The following is a 12,659-nucleotide window of genomic DNA, read 5'->3' on the forward strand; positions in this document are numbered from 1 at the left end:
AAGCAAAGAAGGTCAAAAGTTTGACAAGTGTTCATGTAAAAGAATGCAGTCTTGATTGTGTGGGGTGGGGGGGGGGCAGATGTTCAAGGGAACAGTACCTAAGAGGGATAAGGTACTCATTGCATCAAATTGCAGATGGAGCTTGGATTAATCATACCTGCCAAGCAGCACAACAAGGAGAATGGCAAGAAGCATAAGAAAAAGTATTTCCAGCAGAGAAAAGGAAATGATGATGTCTCTTTAGAAGTCATTGTGATGAGACCTCAGCTGAATATGGCATTAAATTCTGGTGAGAGACAGACCAATAATGAGCGACTGAAATGTTTCACTGTCTAGCATACAGTAAGGCCTGAGAGTTGAGATATAAGGATCTAAATATGTATATTGGGGGGAAAAAATCAAGGCATTCTTGTTTTGAGGTGTGTCCTGAATAGCTTCCTCCTTCAGAAGATTTTTTTTTTATATACAGGATTTAGGGGGCAATTCTATAACTAGACACTTCTATTTATGTTCCCCAAGGAGCCATGCTTCTGTTACAGAATACTAGCGAAATCCAGTATTGGCACACCTAACATAGATTTGGCATAACTGCAGGCTCCTAAATACAGCAGGAATGCTCATAACTTACAGTGTTCTGTAATTTGCATATGTAACTGGAAGCTCCACCCAAGTTCTCCCATGCTCCACCCATATATATGCTCCATGCACCCATATATATGTGTTATGTATGTTATGCACACCATTACAGAATAGTGTCTAAGTGTCCTGCTGGCACACTTATAAGTAACTGTGCCCTTAACCTACATATTTTATATATGTAGAACATAAGAATAGCCTTACTGGGTCAGACCAATGACCCATCTAGTCCAGTATCCCATCTTCTTGGTAGTCAATCCAGGTCACAAATACCTGGCAAAAACTCAAATAGTAGCAACATTCCATGCTATTGATCCAGGGCAAGTAGCTACTTCCTGCATGTCTATCTCAATAGCAGACTATGGACTTTTCCTCCTGGAACTTGTCCAAACCTCTTTTTAAAGCCAGCTATGTTAACCATTTTTACCACATCCTCTGGAAATACGTTCCAGAACTTAACTATTCTCTGAGTGAAAAAATATTTCCTCCTATTGGTTTTAAAAGCATTTCCCTGTAACATCAGCAAGTGTCCCCTAGTCTTTATAATTTTTGATGGAGTAAAAAATTGATCCACTGTTCCTGTTCTACACCACTCAGGATTTTGTAGACTTCAATCATATCTCCCCTCAGCCCTCTCTTTTCCAAGCTGAAGAGCCCTCATATGAGAGGCGTTTCATCCCTTTTATCATCTTGATCACTCTTTGAACCTTTTGTAGTTCTGCTATATTTTTTTTTAGATAAGGCAACCAGAATTTAACGCAATACTCAAGGTGAGATCACACCATTGAGTGATATAGAGGCATTATAATTCTTAGGCTTGTTTATCATTCTTTTTCTAATAATTCCTAGCATCTTGTTTGCTTTTATGGCTGCCACTGCACATTGAGCAAAAGGTTTCAGTTGACACCCAGATCTTTGGGGGGGGGGGGGGGGGCACAGACTCCCATGATGGACTCTGGTAGCTATTATTTGAGTTATTATTCCCAATGTGGAATACTTTGCATTTGTCCACATTAAGAGCTCCTTTTACTAAGGTGCATTAGGGCATTAACGCGCAGAATAGCACGCGCTAGACCTTAACTCCAGCATTATAAGCGCCCCTTAGTAAAAGGAGCCCTAAATTTCATCTGCCATTTGGAAGCCCAGCCTTCCAATTTCCTAAGGTCTGCCTGCAATTTTTCACAGTCTGCATGTGTTTTAACAAATTTGAAAAGTTTAGTGTTATCTGCAAATTTACCCCTTCTTTACAAAGCCATGCTAGCATTTTTAGCGCCGGCCACAGCGGTAAAAACTCTGATGCTCATAGAATTCCTATGAGTGAGAGTTCTTACCGCCATGGCCGGTGCTAAAAACGCTAGTGAGGCTTTGTAAAGGAAGGGATTAATCACCTCACTTATCATTCCAATTTCCAGATTATTTATAAATAAGTTAAATAGCACCAGTCCAAGTACAGATCCCTGAAGCACTCCACTATTTACCCTTCTCCATTGAGAAAAATGGCCATTTAACTCTACCCTCTGATTTCTGTCCGATAACCAATCCCTGATCCACAACTGAACATTGCCTCCTATCACATGAATCTCTAATTTTCTCAGGAGCCTCTCATGAGGAACTTTGTCAAAAGCTTTCTGAAAATCAAGATACACTACATCAACTGCTCACCTTTATCCACATGTTTATTCATACCTTCAAAGAAGCATGTAAATGTAGCACTTATAAATTATAGAATTGCCCTTTTAACTCTTCAAGTTGTGTAATGTTATTAGTCTTGCTTTGTGTCCTAATGTTTGTCCATAGTTAATGTTTTCTACTTATCAGGGTTTTTATTGTACACTGTTCAGGATTTTAAAGATGAGCAATGTATAAATTTTGATGGTTAAGTATCCTACAGGAGAGGAGAAGAGGCTTATATGATAGAAACATCCAAATACTACCAGTGATTGGTTACTAAGTTTTTATCAAGGGGCTCCTACCTGCTTTGTTCCTTTGCTTCTTTCAGTGCAACATTCTTTCTCAGGAAAAAAATAATAATAATAATTTAAGCAGGAGCTCTCTAGAGCACACGAGACCATCCTCCAGGTTGTCACACAAATCTCAAAAGTATAAATAATGCATGAGACAGAAGTACTTTTCAGTGGAAAGGAAGTGCTGGTATGAAACTGAAAGGACCCAGGAGTAATGTAAGGAATATTTTTTCACAGAAATAAATGGCAATGGATGCATAGAAGAGCCTCCCACTAGATACAGTGGAGGCATTTGTTTTTCTGATTGTTTTTTTTGAAAGGTTTTGAATGTTTTGAGCAATTTTTGTATGCAATACCTGTTTAAGATTTACATTAATTATGGGAAAACTTTTTTTTTTTTACAATACAGCTTTTCATGAAGGGAGTTGATCCTCCTGCTTTTCTAATTTCCCGGTTGGTTTCAATCAGGGTTTGAACAACCAATAAGATAAGAGTTAATGGGGAGCGTCATGATGATGTCAGACACTCTGAATAAGTAATCTGACCATATGGTGGCCATCTTTGACCAGAGATCTTCTTTTGTAACCCACCTTCTATAACTCTTTTGTAATTGAACCGCAAGGTAATGGTGGAATAGAAATCTCTAATGTAATGTAATGTAATATTTGCAGTGCCATTGAAAAAATGAGCACAGAGTATTTGTGCTGAAGTAAGCAAGTATCTGAGAAGGTAGGGTTCTTAGAAGTTAATATTTTTAAATGGTTTGAATGTGTTATGAATGCTTTCTAAGGTGCTCATTTTTCTTAAAGTTTGGTCGCAGTTATGCCTACTTGCTCTGATGCAGCTTCAGTGAAACGCTGGCTGGCCATCGTCGGCTTTGGCTAAAACTACAACTGCCTTACAAATGTTTCAATGAACCATTAAAAGCTTTTCTTGGGGACATTGGATTCTGTCGATTAACTTTGGAAGAGAAGACTGAATATGAGATAAGTGAACTTTAAAGTTATTTCTGGGATTATTGAATTATGTTGAGAAGAGACTGAAGATACTCACTTCTAAAAGAAAATTAAGTGTTATTTATATTGACCAATTCCATAGTAAAGATTTGAGAGAAGAAATTTGAGAGGAGGAGGTTTTTTTCTGCCAATGAGGTTTCTCCAAATATTATACCTGTCTGCACTGAAAGGGTTGGGTTGGAGTCTGAGGCTTTTTTCTCCTTCTAGACAAATTTTTGAACTCCTTCTCAGATACTAAGAAGTATTTATTTGAAAGGGTTTTGTTGTATAGTAAATAGTGGGGTTCCCTATGGATCTGTACTGGGACCACTGCTTTTTATCAATGATCTAGAGCAGTGTATCAAACTGTGCCGGGGACACTAGTGTGTCTCCTAAGATTCCTAGTGTTCCACAGCATACTGAGGAGGAAGAAAGGTGCCTGCCAGCTAACTTCCCTACGCGGTACAGCACCAGCGCTGCCCGATTTGCTGAAGACCTGCATGCTTCCCCCTAGCCTCACAGTCTCACCTTTAAAGCTAATTACAGCAGCCTGCAGAGCATCGCCGGTAGGTAAAATGATTTTATTTTCAATATAGCGATTGAAATGTGTCAGTTTTGAGAATTTATATCTGCTGTGTATATTGTGTGTATATGAAAAATGAATGGAAAAAAATTGCATTACAATTAGTAAAGGCAGAGCTTGGGTGGGCCTAGGGATGTCTGTGGTTGGGGTACTCAGCTGATATTTGTTAGACTTAGGGGGTACTTAGCTGAAGTAGTTGAGAAACACTGCTGTAGGCAATCAGCTGGCGCCAGTGCCTCTCCTTCTCTCCGGCCCTCTTCCCTGCTGGCACCCCCTACTGGTGTCTCAGCCCATCTGGAGGGCCTCTGCACATGCACAGACGTTGATGTGATGATGTCACACATATGTGTGATGTCATCATGGTGACGTCCGCGCACTTCTAGGTGCCTCAAGCCATGGCCACTACCTTTAGTGTGCCAGGCTCGAGAAAGTTTGAGAAACACTGATCTAGAGATAGAAATAACTAGTGAGATAATTAATTTGCTGATGACACAAAATTGATCTCCAGTTGATCTCCAGTTCTCAATTTTACATTAACTTCAAGAAATTATTTTAAAAAATTATCTCTATGAAGAATTCTTAGTATCTATTCTCAACTGTTATATTTCCATTTTTTCTCCTTGAATTCTTTATATAGAATTGTCATTTCCCTGCGTATGCGCAGTTCTCTTTCTTGTAAACCGCAAGAGAATTGTGAAAAATTGCAAGAGGACTCTGGGATACTGGGCGTCAAAATGGCAAATGACTTGTAATGTGAACAAGTGCAAAGTGATGCATGTGGGAAAGAGGAACCTTAACTATAGCTATGTGATGCAGACCTCCATGTGAGAGTCACCACTCAGGAAAAGGATCTACAGTAGATGTCATGGTTGAGGATACATTGAAGCCATCAGCTCAGTGTGCAGTAGTGACTAAATAAGCAAATAGAATGTTGGAAATTATCAGAAAAGGAATGGAAAACATAGATGAAAATCTTATCATGCCTTTGTATCACTCTATGGTGCGACTGCACCTCGAATACTGTGTGCAGTTCTGGTTGTTGCATCTCAAAAAAGATATACACTTCTACCTCCGGATTTGTGGGGAATAGGGGCAGAGCTGGACCGCGAATGGTGAAATACCGCAAATATCTTCTGGTCCAGCTCTGACCCACCCCCGCCTTCCCCCCCGGCATCCTAGCCTTACCTGTGGTCTAGCAAGCTTTCGGGGCAGGAGCGATCTTCCTACGCTCCTGCCCCATGCAGATCGCCAATAGGAAATGGCTACCGTGAGTTCCCGTAGTCTCTCGAGACTACGGTGGGAGTTCACGGCAGCCATTTCCTATTGCTTAACTGGTTAACTGGTTAATACCACTGAATATCAGCACTAATCGCTAAACTGAAAACCAGTTATTTTGTGCGTGGTCCGGATTGGAGTCTGGACTTACGCATTTAAATGCTGATTTTCAGCACTTATACATCTAAAACAGAGTCCTATCTATATCCAGTTTCGCTCAGGCAGTTCAGTGCTGAATATCGCTCTTAACCACAGAAGACATAGCCGGATGCATAAACCTGGATACTCAATGCCTGTGTCTAGATAGGACCCACCGATGAATATCCAGGAATAATGCTGGTGGGAGGAGGGGGGAACATTGACTGCTGCTGGCTGAATATTCTCCTCCTCCTTGGCAGTTTTTCTTCTCCCTTGGTTTGAGTTAAGATTGAAACATTGAAAGGTGTGTCAGAAGCACTCAAAATGTTAAACTTGCTTTCCACACAAAAGGTTGGCATGGGAAAAAGAACACTTCTTTTTAAGTACTCCTATTTGGGTCATTTCTTGTAGATTAAAGGTATGACCTTCTTTTGTTATTTTGTGCTTTGCCAAGTCCTAAAAATAAATGTAAGTATTAGTGGATCAAAGAAAGTACTATTGGGACTTGGGGGTCATCAAATGGCTTCTACAGGAGCTGGAAACTGTACACGGTCTCACTTTAAAGTCACACATGGTCTACATTACAAGTTAATGAGTCACTTATCCTGTATGTTAGGATTAGTTCAGAAAGAAAAGCCGAATCGGATAGTTTCCTCTGACATGGATTCTTTCAACAAATGAATGTTTTAAAATTTTCCCTCAGACTTTTTTTTCCCAAAATGCAACGGCAAATTCTGTAGGAGAGAGCGGGCCAGTTTCTTTGGGCTGTTCAGAATGTTTCAGGCCACCTAATTAGAGATGTATCCAGGGTGGTATTAGCTCCCTAGTGTTGTAACCAAGATTTAACTAGAGCTCTTTTCAATGGTGGGGGTAAATGTAGCAACTATACAGTGAGTGAAAGGCAGATTGTAAAGATTCCTCCTGCCTCCCATGGGGTGTATTCAGGGTTTCTTTTCACAAAGACTAAGTTGTTTTACTTCTTACACTCTAAAGGCCCAACAACACTCCAAACATCTTCTAATTAGCCTGATTAGAAAGGTGGATCTGTAGATGTGAAGAGGACAGTCAGAAGTTAGGAAGAAGCCCAGTGCTGCCAATCCCTATGTTGCAGCCTTTATTCCTAGAGAATAAAAAGGTTGAAGAGTCTGACACCATGCAACATGGATTGGAAAGACTGAAAGGCAGGCTAATGAATTCCTAGACACTATGAAAGAGGAATCTTTAAGTAAAAAGTGTTTGAAAAAGCTAAAAGATCCTTTTTAGTTCCACAAAAAAATACAACTCCCTTCGTTTTTCTTCTCATTCTTTCCTTGCAATGTTCTACTGTAAGGCATAAGCTTATATCTTAGCTGGTTCAAGAACATTTCTGTTCTCTGGTTATTTTTCTGTTTGGGGTTTATTTTTAAGAGCACACCTTTCTTTGGTGTAAAGAGAAAAGCAAAACACTGAACTTACTAGGTTACTCCAGCAACTTATGCTGCATAGTTATTAGGGAGCACTGAACAAAGAATAATCCCATTTCTTTTTTTGCTGTTGTATATTGATATATATCAGGGGTGTCAAACTCAGGCCCGCAGGGAAATTAAATTTGGCCTGAGATTTGGCCTGCCGTTCCTTCCCTCCCTCCATCCCGTCTTCCTAGTCTCACATTAAAGCAGCCTGCAGAGGATCGCTGATCGGCTGTAGCGATCCTAGCAGGCTGCCGTAGCCTCAGCAGCACGTTCCCTCTGCCGTGGTCCCGTACATCAGAGGAGGGGCGGGACCACAGCAGAGGAAATGTGCTGTGGAGGCCAACGGCAGCCTGCTAGGATCACTACAGCTGACCGGCGATCCTCTGCAGGCTGCTTTAATGTGCGACTGGGAAGCCGGGATGGAGGGAGGGATGGAACAGAGGGCCAAATCTCAGGCCAAAGGAAAAATGCCAGACCTCCAGAGGAGGGAAGGGAAGAAGAAAGAAGGAGACCCTGGTAAGCAAGTTATCAGAAGACAACCAGAGCCTGGGACCACAACAAGATTTTAATAATAAGCAGTCAAAAAAAGGTAGAAAAAATAATTTTATTTTCTGTTTTGTGATTACAATATGTCAGATTTGAAATGTGTATCCTGCCAGAGCTGGTGTTAGACAGCAAGCGTGAACTAGGATCTAAAAGAGAAAGGAAAAGTCTTTTTTATTTATTTTGTTTACATCACAGAGCCAGCGTGGGGTTGGAGAGGTTGTAACTCTATACTTCTACTAAGACTAAGGGGGTCCTTTTATTAAGGTGCGCATTTAGCGCATGCTAAATAAGTTAGCGTACCTTAATAAAATGACACCTAAATATCTTAATAAAAAAATTTGGCCTGTGACTTAGCCTATGTTTCAGATCTCAGTCCCTTATGTGATTGGGTTTGATACCCCTGATATATATCAATTGACTAGTTTGCATCGTACATGTACATTTCAGATTTTGTTGGACCCCTGATGCAGACAGACATGCCAAAAAATGGCCCATATTAGGTCCCTTTGGGTGTAATATATATGTTTTATTTGTAACTAGTGTTTTAGCCCGTTACATTAACGGGTGCTAGAGACTCCTCTTCCTCCTGCCTTTGTTCCCTCTGTTAGGCGGTGTTTTTTATTCCACTCAATTTGAAGCCGTCACCGAGATCACCGTTAAAACTACAGAAGAGCCTCCATTCGCCTTTGTTTAATTTTTTTTTTTTTCCCATTGTAAGCTTCCTCCCCCTGCCTTTCCCCTTCCCGTCCCACCTTTCGCTTTTTCAACCCCCTTGCATTTCCCTTTGCATGGTCTCCCTCGTGCTGTGATCATCCACTCCTTCTCCTAGCCTCACCCTGTGGCGGCACTGATTTAACTTCTCCCTTCCTTCCCTGCTTCCCTCCCCCTTCACGCTATTCAAGGAGATCGGGCAGCCTTTCCTCTCTTTCCCCCCTTCTCACCCCCCTTTCCTGTGCCTGTTCGGAGGGGAGGCTCTTTTCCGGGATCTCGTCACGGGGGAAGGGAGCCGGCGGAAAACTCCGGAGTGGTGGCTTCAGCCTTGCCCTCCTCCCGCTTTTTTTTTCCGCCTTCTTCATTGCTCCCTCGGACTTCAACTTAGAGACGATAACGGGATCAGGGCCGGCACATGAAAAAAAAGAAAACATTCCTTATCTGTATCACCAACTGCCTTGCGCATGCGCACTCCTGCCTGCCACGGACATACGGATCATAGATCACGCAAGTAGGAGTGCGCATGCGCGCTTAGGGTTTTATTATAGTAGACTAGTCTTATAGCCCGTTACATTAACGGGTGCTAGAATATATGTGTGTGTGTCTCTCTTTATTTCTTTCTCTCTCTCTCCTTAGCCGCTTTCTTTCTTTCTGTCTTTCTTTTTCCTTGGCTGTCCATCACCACCCCTTGCCTGCTCCCCTGTCCATTGTCCCTTCCTTTTACGTTCCCTGTGTCCACCACCACCCCTTCACTGCTCTTCTTATGCAGCAGCAATCCCTTCTCCCTTTGTTTTACCTCCCCCCTGTCCAGCAGCACCTCTTTCCTTCTCCCCCTGTCCAACATTAGGCCTCCGTTCCTTTTTCTTCACCCCCCCTGTCCATCAGCACCTCTTTCCTTCTCCCCCTGTCCAGCAGTAGGCGTCCCTTCCTTTTTCTCCCCCCTCCTCCTTCTTATCCCTATGATACACTTACCTTGCTCTGCCCCTGATCAGAGGTTCCCGACAGCCGCCCAGTTGCACCCATTGGAAAAGTTCCCTCTGCGGCATCCCGCACCCCTCCTGACGCAACTCCCGCTGTCTTTCTTTCTGTCTCTGTCCCTGGCCCCCTTTGTCTGTTTGTGTTTCTGTATATCTCCCTGCCCCTGTGTCTTTCTTCTTTTCTTTCTGTATCCCTTCCTCCCTCTGTCTGTCTGTCCGAAGCAGCATTCCCTCCCCCTCCATTTCCCTCCCCCCACACCAGTTCCCTGTGCACCTGCCCCTGTGTCTTTCTTCTTGTCTTTCTGTCTCCCTTCCTCCCTCTGTCTGTCTGTCCAAAGCAGCATTCCCTCCCCCTCCATTTCCCTCCCCCCACATCAGGTCCCTGTGCACCTGCCCCTGTGTCTTTCTTCTTGTCTTTCTGTCTCCCTTCCTCCCTCTGTCTGTCTGTGCAAAGCAGCATTCCCTCCCCCTTCCATTTCCCTCCCCCCACAACAGTTCCCTGTGCAGCAGCATTAGCATTTCCTCTACCCCCTTTCTCTTCCCACAGTCGCGACTACAAACGCGGGCCTGAGTCCTTTGCCGCCCCCCCTTCCCTTCCCTTCCCTTCCTGCGGGCCCGACTACACATGGCGATTCAAGCAGCGTGTGCAGCAGTCTTCACACGCTGCTTCGGGTCCTTCTACTGCCCTGATTTACTCTGGCATGTCCGGAGCAAATCAGGGCAGTAGAAGGGCCCGAAGCAGCGTGTGAAGACTGCTGCACACGCTGCTTAAATCGCCAATCGGGCCCGCGGGAAGGGAAGGGGGGGCGGCAAATGACTCGGGTCCTGGGCAGCAGAAAGTTGCTGGGCTCCTCGGTGGGGGCGCTGAGCAGCCGCGATCCCTCTCCTCCCAGACCCCCCCCACCCCCCGCTGGAGGAACGGAGATCGGCGGCTACAGCCGCTGGCTTCGGCATCTTCTATCCACTGCAGCCAACCCTAGCGGAAACAGGAGTCAGAGAGGGCGGCCGCAGAGGACAGAAGACAGCAAAGCCAGCGTTAGCGCGGTGCAGCGCTTTTCTCTTCATTTAAAAGCGGGTGAGCCGGCGAGAAGGAGGAGGTGGTGGTTTTGGCAGTGAGTGAGGGCGGGAGGGGGGGAGTCGCCGGCTGTACTGTGCTTTCCCGATCTGTCCGCCGCATACGCACTCTGGCCACGGACCTATGGATCACAGATCAGGGATTACAGATCACGCAGGTCTGAGTGCGCATGCGCGGCTAGCGTTTTATTATATAGGATAAGTATGTTTGTTATATTGATGTCATCATAGAAGGTCATCTCTGCTTTCTTTTTATTGTGCAGTGTTTTTTTTCTCCTTTTTGTTCATACTCGGTATCATCCACAGTCCCAAGAGTTCTGATACATGATAGGCCTGATCCAATTGAGTCCTCAGGTCACTCTTATCTGAGTTAAATAGTTCCGCCAGCATATTCTCAACAAACCTGAGTGTCTGCCCTTTCCAGCTTCTCTGGAACACCAGCCACCCTGAAGTTTGTGGACCAGGTCCAGTCCTCAAAGTGTACAGCTATCAAGAGATGGATTAGCGAATGTACATTATGCCCAATATGATAACATCTATAATACCATATTTCCCTGAAAATAAGACAGTGTCATATTAATTTGGGGCTCAAAAAACGCACTAGGTCTTATTTTTGGGATAGGTCTTATTTTTTTGAATGTACAATGATCATCTCTCCCTTCCTCTCTTCCACCCCAATTCTTCCTCTTTCCTTTCTCTCCCCCACATGTGCAGCATCTTTCCTCCCCTCTCACCCAGCCCCTTGTGCCCTCCCTCTGCAGCATCTTTCTATCCCTCCCTCCCATGCCCCTGTGCAGCAGAACCCTTGCACTGTCCACAGCATCTTTCTACCCCTCCCTCCCCTCGTGCAGCAGAACCCTTGCCCAGCTTCTATCTCTCCCTTCTGTGCAGCTGTAACAGAACCCTTGAGCAGCCCCCCCCCCCCGCTGCACAGTCGAACCCCCGCTGACTATCCCATCCTTCCATCTCTCCCTCCCATCCGTACCGCGGCAACTGTGAGACCTACATACCTCCCTCCACAGAGCAGCATCAGCAACACTCTAAACCACAGGTGTCAAAGTCGGTCCTCGAGGGCCAGAATCCAGTCGGGTTTTCAGGATTTCCCCAATGAATCTGCATGAGATCTATTTGCATGCACTGCTTTCAATGCATATTCATTGGGGAAATCCAGAAAACCCGACTGGATTCCGGCCCTCGAGGAGGGACTTTGACACCCCTGCTCTAAACAGACTGCTTTGCAGCCTTCTCCTGCCGGGGCCTTCCATGCACCACGTTGCTGATGACATCATCAGTGATGTGACAGAGGGAATGCCACAGAGGGAGAAGGCCATGAAGCAGCCTGTTTAGAGCACTGTTGACGATGCTCTGTGGAGGGAAGTAGTAGGTCTCGCGGTTGAAGTGTCGGCGACATTCAGATGGGAGGGGAGATGGAAAGATGGGAGAATCAGAGGGGGTTTGGCTGCGTGGTGGGGGTGGAGGCAGGGGGAGAGGGTGGAAGTAGCGCTGCTGCCGGCAAATCCAGGGACTAGGGCTTATTTTCGGGGTAGGTCTTATTTTCAGGGAAATATGGTATTAGTTGAAGGTGCCTTATTATGGAATAATCTAACAGGACAGCTGCGGTTGCTTTCTGATATTCAAAAATTTAAGAAACTATTGAAAACAACTTTGTTTTTGGAGGCAATCTCTTGATTGACCTAGGATCTTGATGTTTCAGATATGTTTGTTTACTTATTTGTATGTTGGTTATATGATGATTATGTTTGTAAGTCTGGCGGGTTAGAAATTTTTTAAATAAATCAATGTCAGCCACTTTGGTCTGCAGCACTCTAACCTTTTACCATAACCAGGGTTACCAGATGTCTAGGAGGACTTGTCCGGGGGTCTGGACGGCTTTTCAAAACCCAGTACTTTATTATTATTGAAATACTATTTTACAAATATTTGTATTTTTTACTGTATTATTGTATTTTGCTGATTTTCCAGCTCTTTTTAGTGTAAACCACCTAGAACATTTGGTTATGGCGGTATAAAAGAATAAAGTTATTATTATTATTATTGACTCCAACCTATTGCTTTCCAACCATATCTCTCAGGTAATATCTTCTTTATTTTACTAACTGCGACAACTTTGAAAAATAAGAAACTATTTTGCTGAGTCTGACTTCACCCAACAACTCTATGCCTTAGTACTCTCCTGCATGGATTACTGCAATGCGTTATTCAACAGTCTCACAGTGAAAAATGTATGATGTCTCCAGGATGTACAAAACATGGCAACCAGACTCCTAAAAAAATCTCTGTGCTCACAA

This window comes from Geotrypetes seraphini, chromosome 1 (assembly GCF_902459505.1).
Source record: "Geotrypetes seraphini chromosome 1, aGeoSer1.1, whole genome shotgun sequence".
NCBI lineage: Eukaryota > Metazoa > Chordata > Amphibia > Gymnophiona > Dermophiidae > Geotrypetes > Geotrypetes seraphini.